Here is an 11,521-nt window from a genome sequence, read left to right on the forward strand (position 1 = left end):
TCAAATAGGCTTTATTGGCATGAAATATTAACATACTTATTGCCAAAGCAAGTTCAACAACAAACAATAACATATATATTAAACAATCAACAGAAACGTATTAATTTACAAAATAGTCACTCGATCGGGTAGTCATTTTACAGATGTGGCACTCAGATACATTTTACAGGGCTTGTTCTCTTATTGTGTGACAACCGTCTACATTTTTGCAGCTAATGCTGTACACTGACTTTTCTCCCCACACATGTATAGCAGCTTTGGTGATCAGGGAGATGGATAAACTGTGGATCAATTTTGTTTATTTTATCAAAGAAGACTTCTCTAGATCCTTGTATTTCTCACAGTATAGTAGGAAGTGAGGTTCTGTCTCAACATCCCCTGATGACAAAGTGAACACAGCCTGGCCTCTCTGGGCAGCCAGTTCTGCCTGTGACGGCCTGTTTCTATGGCTAGACTATGTCCACTCAGTCTGTACCGTGTCAATGTCTTTCTTAATTTGATCTCATTCACAGTAGTCAGGTATTCTGCCACCATGTACTCTCTGTTTAGGGTCAAATAGAATTCGAATTTACTTTTGAGATTTGGTTGATTTGTTCCAATATTCTATATCATTTTCTTTTTGTTTTGAGATTATTGGTTGGGCCCAGATTGCTTGGTGTCTGTCCTGAAGCGTTTGTGGCAGATATTTCTGACGCTTTGGATAAAAGCGTCAGCTAAATGACTAAATGTAAATGTAAATGACTAGCTGGCAGAGGGGACTCTTATCTGGGTTCATCTCTTGGCTCTGAAGGGCTTTGTAGTGGTAGGAGTGGGGGTCACTTGATTGGAGGTGTGTGTAAAATTTGATGGCTCGCTTTTGAATTTTAATAATTAGAGGGTATTCTGCCCTGCATGCATTATTGGCAGTGTGTCTGTGGACCCTAAGTAGGTTTTTGCACAATTCTGCATGCAGTACTCTATCTCTATTCATTTTTCTCTCTTTCTCTCTCTCTATCTATCTCTCTCTCTCTCTCTGCCTCTCTATCTCTCTCTCGCTGCCACCCCACTCTCTCTGTCTCTCCATCTCTCTCTCGCTGCCACACCACTCTCTGTCTCTCCATCTCTCTCTGCCACCCCTCTCTCTCTCTCTCTGTCTCTCCTTCTCGTCGCCTGCAGCTGGTACAACACACGGCTGCCCGTCCTCTCACTGGCACCAGAAGACGTGACCACATCACACCAGTCCTGGCCTCTCTCCACTGGCTCCCGACCCGTCCGTTTCCATATAGATTTTAAACGATTCCTGACCGTTTGTTTTTAAAGCACTACACCGTCGGGCTGGCTCCACTGTATCTACAGTAGCTGAGGCTCCTGCACCACCCCACCCCCCCATCCAGAGCCCTCAGGTCTGCTGACCAGCTGCTGCTGGAGGGGCCCAGGACCAGGCTTAAAACTAGCCCCCCCCCCACATAAGATCTGCCCAGAGCCTACAGGCTTTTAAATCACTGCTCAAAACACACCTCTTCTCGCTGCTTTGACCAGAGTCGGCCACGCTGCTGCTACTCTGGATGTTTCATCAAATGTCCCGTCTCTTTTATATTGAACCTTGTTCTTGTTTGGTTTGGCTTTAGTCATTTGTAAATGTGCTATAGAAATAAAGATGACTTGACTTGACTTGACTTGATTGATTGATTGATTGATTGATTGATTGATTGATTGATTGATTGATTGATTGAACATTGTATTAACAGATTGCAGAATGGGTACAATACAGTACGGCTCAATACACAATTGTTAAGGGGATGCAGACCAGAGAAAGACTTTCATCTTGTTTACATCAGGGTCCCCCATTTTCAATTCATCATAACATATATGACATACATGACATACAGATAGACAGTACTGTTACATCTATACATTTATGACATACCAGATCTACATATACAGTACTGTTTGTGATACAAAAAGGGTATAAAAAAGAGAGTATATACATTTGAGGGGGAAGAAACTGTACATTGGAGGAGGTTGGGTAGGTGGGGGTGGGGGGGGGGGTTGGGTAGGTGGGGGGGGGGAACTGTACATTGGAGGTGGTTGGGTTGGTGGGGTGAGGGGGGGGGGGGTTGGGTAGGCGGGGTGGGGGGAACTGTACATTGAGGGGGTTGGGTTAGGACATTTACAGGGGCCAGTTTCGAATTGCAGTCTCCCGTAGGTGTTCTTTGAGTGGTTTTGAAAGTGGGTAGTGATTCACATTCCTTTACAGCTTTGGGTAGGGCGTTCCACATTAATGTGGCATAATTGCGAAACGTGTTTAGTCCTTGTTTGAGCCGAATCTGGGTTTAACATGATTTGTGGAGCTCCCTCTGGTGTTGTGGTCGTGGTATTCACTGACCTTTGGGGAGTATTTTGACATGTACATGGGTACCTGAGTGGTGTAGTGTATCTTGTAGACCAGGCCCATTGCAAGTTGCTGTACTCTGTCGTCTACTCTAAGCCATCCTAGGTTGACTTCTCTCTGTCTCTCTTTTTCTCTCTGTCTCTCTTCTCTCTCTATATATATTGTAGAGGCAGAAACCGACTTGGTGGATTTATATATTATTATATTATTATTATATATATATTATATTATGTATATATTAGAACCATGCACTGAACTATTTATGTTTGGACACTAGAGGGCTCACCACCCTTACAGCCCACTCCTATAAATAGCCAAGGTGATCAATGGAATCTTGTGCACCTGCCGAGGTTTTACCTTCAAACGCTACTGTTTCACTGTTGGAACTGACCACGGAGCAATTGACGACTGTTCTGTTTAACCCTTCATTTACTATCATTTACCTTTGGACAACAATAAACCCTGTAAACCGAACCGGCGGCAACTTTGGACATTCAATTCATTCAACATCACAACTTTGGTACAGCGTGAAAAGGCACATTAGCGGGTGCATCGTGGACGACTGTCAGCACACCCAGGAATGACAGTCGGCCACTACATATATCTTGCTCTGCCTCTTGTATCTCTCTCTATCTCTCCTCCTGTCTCTTTATCTGTGTTTGTCTCTCTCTCTCTCTCTGTCTCTCTCTCTCTCTCTCTCTCTCTCTCTCTCTCTCTCTCATGTATTGAATGGAGCCTGTTGTTGTTTTGTGTTTGGGTGTGGAATGCTGGGAGTGGGACAGCCTTGCTCCTGAAGTCATTCTCTCTCTCTCTCTCTCTCTCTCTCTCTCTCTCTCTCTCTCTCTCTCTCTCTCTCTCTCTCTCTCTCTCTCTCTCTCTCCTCTCTCTCTCTCTCTCTCTCTCTCTCTCTCTCTCTGTACTGTAAGCTAAACAAACAGCTGCATTGTCACAGCAGCAGCAAAGGCCCTCAAACCTCCACGTCTCTGTGATCTAAATTCTTCTCTGTCTCTCTCTCTCTGTCTCTCTCTCTCTCTCTCTCTGTCTCTTTCTGTCTCTCGCTCTCTCTCTCTGTCTCTCTCTCTCTCTTCTGTCTCTTTCTGTCTCTCTCTCTCTCTGTCTCTTTCTGTCTCTCTCTCTCTCTCTCTCTCTCTCTCTCTCTCTCTCTCTCTCTCTCTCTCTCTCTCTCTCTCTCTCTCTCTCTCTGTCTTGCTCACTCTTCAGTCACTCTTCAGCTATGCTGTGTGACTTGTTCCTGCGTCGGGGGGTGTCTGGTAACGGGATCGATGGGTCAGGCAGGTCAGGTCTGTGTGCGTGTTGTGTAGCCCGGGAGGAGGTCACTGATGCTGTGTAGCCCGGGAGGAGGTCACTGATGCTGTGTAGCCCGGGAGGAGGTCACTGATGTTGTGTAGCCCGGGAGGAGGTCACTGATGTTGTGTAGCCCGGGAGGAGGTCACTGATGTTGTGTAGCCCGGGAGGAGGTCACTGATGCTGTGTAGCCCGGGAGGAGGTCACTGATGCAGACTAAAGCTGTGACCCGACCGGAGGATCCACCTGGGGGCTTAAAGACAGGTAAGAGAGCATTACAACAACAACAACAACAACAACAACAACAACAACAACAACAACATTGTTGTTACTGGGTTGAGGCCTCACAACTATAGTTCTAGTTATCTGTACTGTAGCCGGCTGTTGGTTTGTGTGGCTCCATGATCTGGTATATGAGGGTTGTCTTCCTTATGATCTGACATATTAATGGGTTGTCTTTCTTATGATCTGACATATTAATGGGTTGTCTTTCTTATGATCTGACATATTAATGGGTTGTCTTTCTTATGATCTGGTATATGAGGGTTGTCTTCCTTATGATCTGACATATGAGGGTTGTCTTTCTTATGATCTGGCATATTAATGGGTTGTCTTTCTTATGATCTGATATATTAATGGGTTGTCTTTCTTATGATCTGACATATTAATGGGTTGTCTTTCTTATGATCTGACATATTAATGGGTTGTCTTTCTTATGATCTGACATATTAATGGGTTATCGTCCTTATGATCTGACATATTAATGGGGTATCGTCCTTATGATCTGACATATTAATGGGTTATTATCGTCCTTGCAAAATAACAAAAAACTAACATTTCTCCTCAATCCAAGCTGTAGAGAATACTGCTTATAGCATTGAGGAAAATATAACCGCTTTTGTGCAGCAAATACAGTAGATCTCTTTTGAGTCTTAAAATTATTTCTAGGAGGGGGGTGTGGGGGGGGGTGTCTGCCAGTAGGGTGTGATGATGACGGTGATGTCATTTCACAAGTGAAATGCTCTCACCTCCCCCCATTCGTCGATTTGTTTCCCTTCAGCGTTCTGAAAGTGTAATAAAAAAAAGTATGATTTGTAAATAATTTGGTGTATCTTGAAAATACTTGTTAGGGTGGAGATTTGTTTGCAGTGTAGATTCAAATGTCGTATCTCCTTTTCACCAAAAAAACACACTTTATTTGACAAATTGTCAGTTATAACTGAAAACTGAAATTCACTCGACCCTCAGTAATCCTTTGCTTAAAACCCGAATCCTTCACTTGGAGCGAAGACTGGACACAGAGATGAGCTCACGGATAACAACAGTAACAGTGCGGAGGATGTGTTCCCCGTTATCAACAGTGTTCCACATTATCTCACTTCGACACCATACTCTGGAACAACATGTCTTTTTGATATTGCGGTTAATGTGACGCCGTGAGTCATCCAGGTCAGCGGGAGGTCGGTCGTGTTCACGGTGGAAGCTTTTCAAACGCAGACCGGCGGGCGACAGGAGGCGATTGTCTCGGAAGCACAATAATAACATAGTATCGCTGCTGGTGTAAATAGCAGTTGGCGTGTCACCCTATTGCTGGCTGTTGCCTAATCTCTTTGTAGCCTGTTGGGATAGTGGGTGACATCATCCATGAGGAGGAGGGGGGGGGGGGGAGTTTGTGCCCGTTTGTTTGTGGTCTGAGTTTGTGTGTTGTGTGTGTGAGCGTAGGGAGTCGCACTGGTTTGTTAACACAACAGTGTCATAAATCCTCCCAAATTCCGCTAACCTTCTGTATCCAAAACAGCTGCTGATGTTAGGTGCTTGTTACACTAGTGTTTTTGTCGTCGTTTTTTTAATACGTTTGATGTCCCTTTTACACAGAAATGCGTTTTTTGGTGTTTTTTGGCGGATACGTTGTGGCCCTAGCTGAAACGCTAAATTGTGTTTGCGTTTTGGAGAAACGCTAAAAAACGCGCAGACAACAGCGTGTAGCCTTCACGGAGCCGTTGTTGCGAAAACGCCCATGCGCAGTAGATACCATCTGCGTGCCCTTCCGGTGACAGCAGAGCTGTCCCAAATAGCTGCAGCTACCATGTGTTGTCAAGTTATTGTTATAAGGACCCCAGTCCAAGCTACAACAGTCTGCATTTGTTTGTATTGAGCCGTATTGTATTGTACCCATTATGCAATATGTTAAATAAAGTTTACATCCATTCATTCTGCTAGCATTACCGATTGGTTGGCTAACATGAGCTAGTGTTAGCCATCAGACCCTGTTAGCTCAAAGCTCCTCTTTCAACTTAACAAGCATTAAACAAAATGGCCCAGTCATCTATTCACCTTTGTTTAATACACACAGCGTTGTCTCTAATGTTATCTAACCACTGATAGCTCCCGATATCATCAGTTTGGTGCTGGCTAAGTAGCGTGAGCTAACGTTAGCTTCTAGCCACAATGCTATACTGTTATAATGGCAAATTCCATTGACGTTAGCATGCAGCTAACAATGCTACCGATCTTTTTTTAGACTAAACTATCCGCTCTTGGTGGTCACTTGTGTTGATGTTAGTTTTGTTTCATCAACAAATGACAGGCAGAACACACAGTGAATGTATCCGTTTTGTTTATTGCACTTTTATTAGGCTTTGCTGAAAAAGAATTGCTGCATTGAGTAAATAGGCAAGATGGTGGCGCCCATAGGCGTCTGCCTTGTTGACATTTTATTTGCTGGAGCTTCCAGGAAGTGTATTGGCACATTCAAGTTATGATTGGTTGAAATTGCCTTCATGTTCGCCACCTACTGCCACCTACTGCTTTGGCAGTGTACTACATCACTGTGCCCAGGTGACAAAAACGAAAGTGTGACTCGAGGCTGCCGCGTCGCGGCGAAACTCGTATGACAATGAAACGAAAATGAAACGAAAGGTGTAACCGTCGCCTAAGTCAGTCAGTCACCTATTGTGGCGCAATTCATGTCCATCCAATTCACGTCGTCGGCACATTCATCCAGTACGTTCTGTCAGGTGCCACACGTTAACAACACATTCATCCGGTACGTTCTGTCAGGTGCCACACGTTAACAACACCAGCCGAACCAGACATCCTTGGCAGGCTTTTCATAACCACTGCTTTTGCTGCTTTTGAATGCCGTCTGTTTGGATGTGTTGGGGGGTGGAGGGAGGGGGAGGGAGGGGGAGGGGGGGGCTGGTAGCGCAGGTCTTTGTCCCGTGAGTCTCCTTCCTTGGGGCTTCGCTGGCCGAGCTTCAGTCTCGCCGCTGAGGAAACACTGCAGACAAACACCGTGAAGCTGTAGAGCTCGCGAACAAAGTACAGGAAATGAGTTCCTCACCGATCAACCCTCATGATGTCATCATCATTATCATCATCATTATTGTTATTTATTATTATTGTTATTATTATTATCGTGATCCCTTTTACTCTGCTGATGGCGACCATGAGAGAGAGAGACGGCACAGAGAGGAGTTAGAAGAGGGCGAGAGACGTGGAGCTGAACAAGTAGAACAACGGCTCTTATCTTATAGAACAGAGGTCTCATTGGAGAAGAAGCTGAGAACCAAGTGAGATAGGTGAGTGAGATAGGTGAAGATAACAGAAGACTGTGAGTGAGATAGGTGAAGATAACAGAAGACTGTGAGAGAGATAGGTGAAGATAACAGAAGACTGTGAGTGAGATAGGTGAAGATAACAGAAGACTGTGAGTGAGATAGGTGAAGATAACAGAAGACTGTGAGTGAGATAGGTGAAGATAACAGAAGACTGTGAGTGAGATAGGTGAAGATAACAGAAGACTGTGAGTGAGATAGGTGAAGATAACAGGAGACTGTGAGTGAGATAGGTGAAGATAACAGAAGACTGTGAGTGAGATAGGTGAAGATAACAGAAGACTGTGAGTGAGATAGGTGAAGATAACAGAAGACTGTGAGAGAGATAGGTGAAGATAACAGAAGACTGTGAGTGAGATAGGTGAAGATAACAGAAGACTGTGAGTGAGATAGGTGAAGATAACAGAAGAGAGACTGAGTGAGATAGGTGAAGATAACAGAAGACTGTGAGTGAGATAGGTGAAGATAACAGAAGACTGAGTGAGATAGGTGAAGATAACAGAAGACTGTGAGAGATAGGTGAAGATAACAGAAGACTGTGAGTGAGATAGGTGAAGATAACAGAAGAGACTGTGAGTCAGATAGGTGAAGATAACAGAAGACTGTGAGTGAGATAGGTGAAGATAACAGAAGAGAGACTGTGAGTGAGATAGGTGAAGATAACAGAAGACTGAGAGTGAGATAGGTGAAGATAACAGAAGACTGTGAGTGAGATAGGTGAAGATAACAGAAGACTGTGAGTGAGATAGGTGAAGATAACAGAAGACTGTGAGTGAGATAGGTGAAGATAACAGAAGACTGTGAGTGAGATAGGTGAAGATAACAGAACAGAAGGCTTTGTTTTTTTGTGTTCGTTTACGTTTTAGTTCGTACATTTTTTTGCGTTCTTTTTTTCGTTATTTTCTTTTCGTTTTCGTTCGTTCGTTCGTTTTAGTTCGTTCGTTTTTTTTGCGTTCGTATTTTTGCGTTTGTTTTTTTGCGTTCGTTTTCGTTTAGTTCGTTTTCGTTTAGTTCGTTTTCGTTTTAGTTCGTACATTTTTTTGCGTTCGTTTTTTTACGTTCATTTTCGTTTTAGTTAGTTTTCGTTTTTAGTTCGTTCGTTCTTTTTTCTTTTTTTGCGTTCGTTTTTTTGCGTTCGTTTTCTTTTTAGTTCGTTTTCGTTTTTAGTTCGTTCGTTTTTTTGCGTTGTTTTTTTCGTTCGCTTTTTTTCCGTTAGTTTTCGTTTTAGTTTGTTTTCGTTTTAGTTCGTTTTCGTTTTAGCTAACATGCTACAGCGACAGCTAACTCCACACAGAGAGAGAGAAGGCTGTGAGTGAATCCCGTCACGTTGATCCAGTCTGTTGGGCGGCGAGAGCAACGCGGAACAAAGACTGTTGATCATCAGCTTAAACGCCACCGGACGCTTCACATGGCCTCACAGTTTAACCACAGCTACAACTAAACTGTATCTGTACTGTTCTCTCTAGTGACGTTGGTTATTGATCTGTACTGTTAGTGACGTTGGTTATTGATCTGTACTGTTAGTGACGTTGGTTATTGATCTGTACTGTTAGTGACGTTGGTTATTGATCTGTACTGTTAGGTGCTTGTTACACACAGTGTTTTTGTGCTCGTTTTTATACGTTTTTGAATACGTTTGCTGTCCCTATTACATAGAAATGCCGTTTTAACGCTAAATTGTGTTTTCCGTTTTGGAGTAGCGCCAAAACTCGCCGACAACATGTCGTGTAATCTGCGCGGAGCCGTTGTTGCTCAACGCCCATGCGCAGTAGATACCATCTGCGTGCCCTTCCGGTGACAGCAGAGCTGTCCCAAATAGCTGCAGCTACCATGTGTTGTCAAGTTATTGTTATAAGGACCCCAGTCCAAGCTACAACAGTCTGCATTCCCTTAACAATTGTTTGTATTGAGCCGTATTGTATTGTACCCATTATGCAATATGTTAAATAAAGTTTACATCCATTCATTCTGCTAGCATTACCGATTGCATGAGCAGCTGGCTGAATGAATGAATGAATGAATGAATGAAAACTTTATTTAACAGATTGCAGAATGGGTACAATACAGTACGGCTCAATACATACAATTGTTAAGGGGATGCAGACCTGAGAAAGACTTTCGTCTTGTTTACATCAGGGTCCCCCATTTTCAATTCATATAGACATTTAGGACATACACAACATACATGACATTTATGGCATAGGGACATATAGGTATTTAGTACTGATACATTTGTGACATAAGCGGTATTCAAATATACAGTACTGTTACCCCTAGATCCTGACAGAGTTTATACATATGATGGGGAGGGGACTGTACATTAGGAGGGGGTGGGTGGGTGGGAGAGAACTATACATACGGCGGGGAGGGAATATATACATGCGGTGGGGAGGAGACTGTCTATTAGGAGGTGGTGGGGGTTTTGGGCATTTACGGTGGCCAGTTTCGAATTGCAGCCTCCCGTAGGTGCTCTTTAAGAGCGGTTTTGAATGTGGGTAGGGATTCACATTCCTTTACAGCTTTGGGTAGGGCGTTCCACATTGTTGTGGCATAATTGCGAAACGTGTTTAGTCCCTTGTTTGAGCCGAATCTGGGTTTAACATGATTTGTTGAGCTTCCTCTGGTGTAGTGGTTGTGGTATTCACTGACCTTTGGGAAGTATTTTGACATGTACATGGGCACCCCGGTCGTATAGTGTAGACCAGGCCCATTGCAAGTTGCTGTACTCTGTCGTCTACTCTAAGCCATCCTAGGTTGTCAAAGTGGGCAGGGGTGAGGTGGGTTCTGGGGTTCAGGTCAAGTAGTAGTCTGACCAGTTTGTTTTGTGATGTTTGTAATCTTGTTTTTAGTGCCTTTGAGGTGCTTTGGTACCATGAGGTGCACGCATAGTCATAGTACCCTTGAATGAGTGCTCCTGCCAGAGTCTTCAGGGTATTCTTGTTTACCAGAGAAGAGATCCGGTACAAGAATCTAGGGGTTAACGTTAGCTATCAGACCCTGTTAGCTCAGAGCTTCTCTTTCAATCTTAACAAGCATTAAACAAAATGGCCCAGTCATCTATTCACCTTTGTTTAATACACACAGCGTTGTCTCTAATGTTATCTAGCTACTGATAGCTCCCGATATCATCAGTTTGGTGCTGGGTGGTTAACGTGAGCTAGCGTTAGCTTCTAGCCACAATGCTATACTGTTATACTGGAATATTCCATCACGTTAGCATGTAGCTAACAACATTGCCGATCCTTTTTTAGACTAAACTATCCGCTCTTGGTGGTCACTTGTGTTGATGTTAGTTTTGTTTCATCAACAAATGAGAGGCAGAACACACAGTGAATGTATCCGTTTTGTTTATTGCACTTTTATTACACTTTGCTGAAAAATAAGTGCTGCATTGGGTAAATAGGCATTTAAAGATGGCGGCGCCCGCCTTGTTGACATTTTCTTTGCAGGAAGTGTATTGGCACATTCAAGTTCTGATTGGTTGAAAATTGCCTTCATGTTCGCCACCTACTGCCACCTACTGCTTTGGCAGTGTACTACATCACAGTGCTCAGGTGACAAAACGAAAGTGTGACTCGCCTACCGGCTACGTTGCGACGTAAAGCGAAACTCATCTGAAAACGAAACGAAAGTCTAACCGCAGCCTTAGTGACGTTGGTATCAGCGTTCAACACCATAGTCCCCACCAGACTGGTGGACAAGCTGATCGGGCTGGGTCTGAGCTCCGCTCTGAGTGCCTGGATACTGGACTTTCTGAGTGAAAGGCCCCAGGCGGTCAGGGTGGGGGGTCAGACCTCCAACACCATCACCCTGAGCATCGGGTCCCCCCAGGGCTGTGTTCTGAGCCCCCTGCTGTACTCACTCTACACACACGATTGTGTGGCCAAGTTCAGCTCCAACTCCATAGTGAAGTTCGCAGACGACACGGTGGTGGTGGGGCTGATCTCGGACAACGACGAGAAGGCCTACCGGGAGGAGGTTGAGGTACTGGAACGCTGGTGCCAGGACAACAGCCTGCTCCTGAACATTGGTAAAACCAAGGAGCTGATCGTGGATTATAGGAGAGGACAGCAGGAGACGCACACACCACTGATGATTAACGGGGCTACCGTGGACAGGGTGAGCAGCTTCAAGTACCTGGGGGTCCACATCTCAGAGGACCTGACATGGTCAACACACATAGACACAGTAGTAAAGAAGGCGAAGCAGCGCCTCTACCACCTGAGAC

The sequence above is a fragment of the Notolepis coatsorum genome (genome assembly GCF_963971535.1).
Source record: "Notolepis coatsorum genome assembly, chromosome: 8".
NCBI lineage: Eukaryota > Metazoa > Chordata > Actinopteri > Aulopiformes > Paralepididae > Notolepis > Notolepis coatsorum.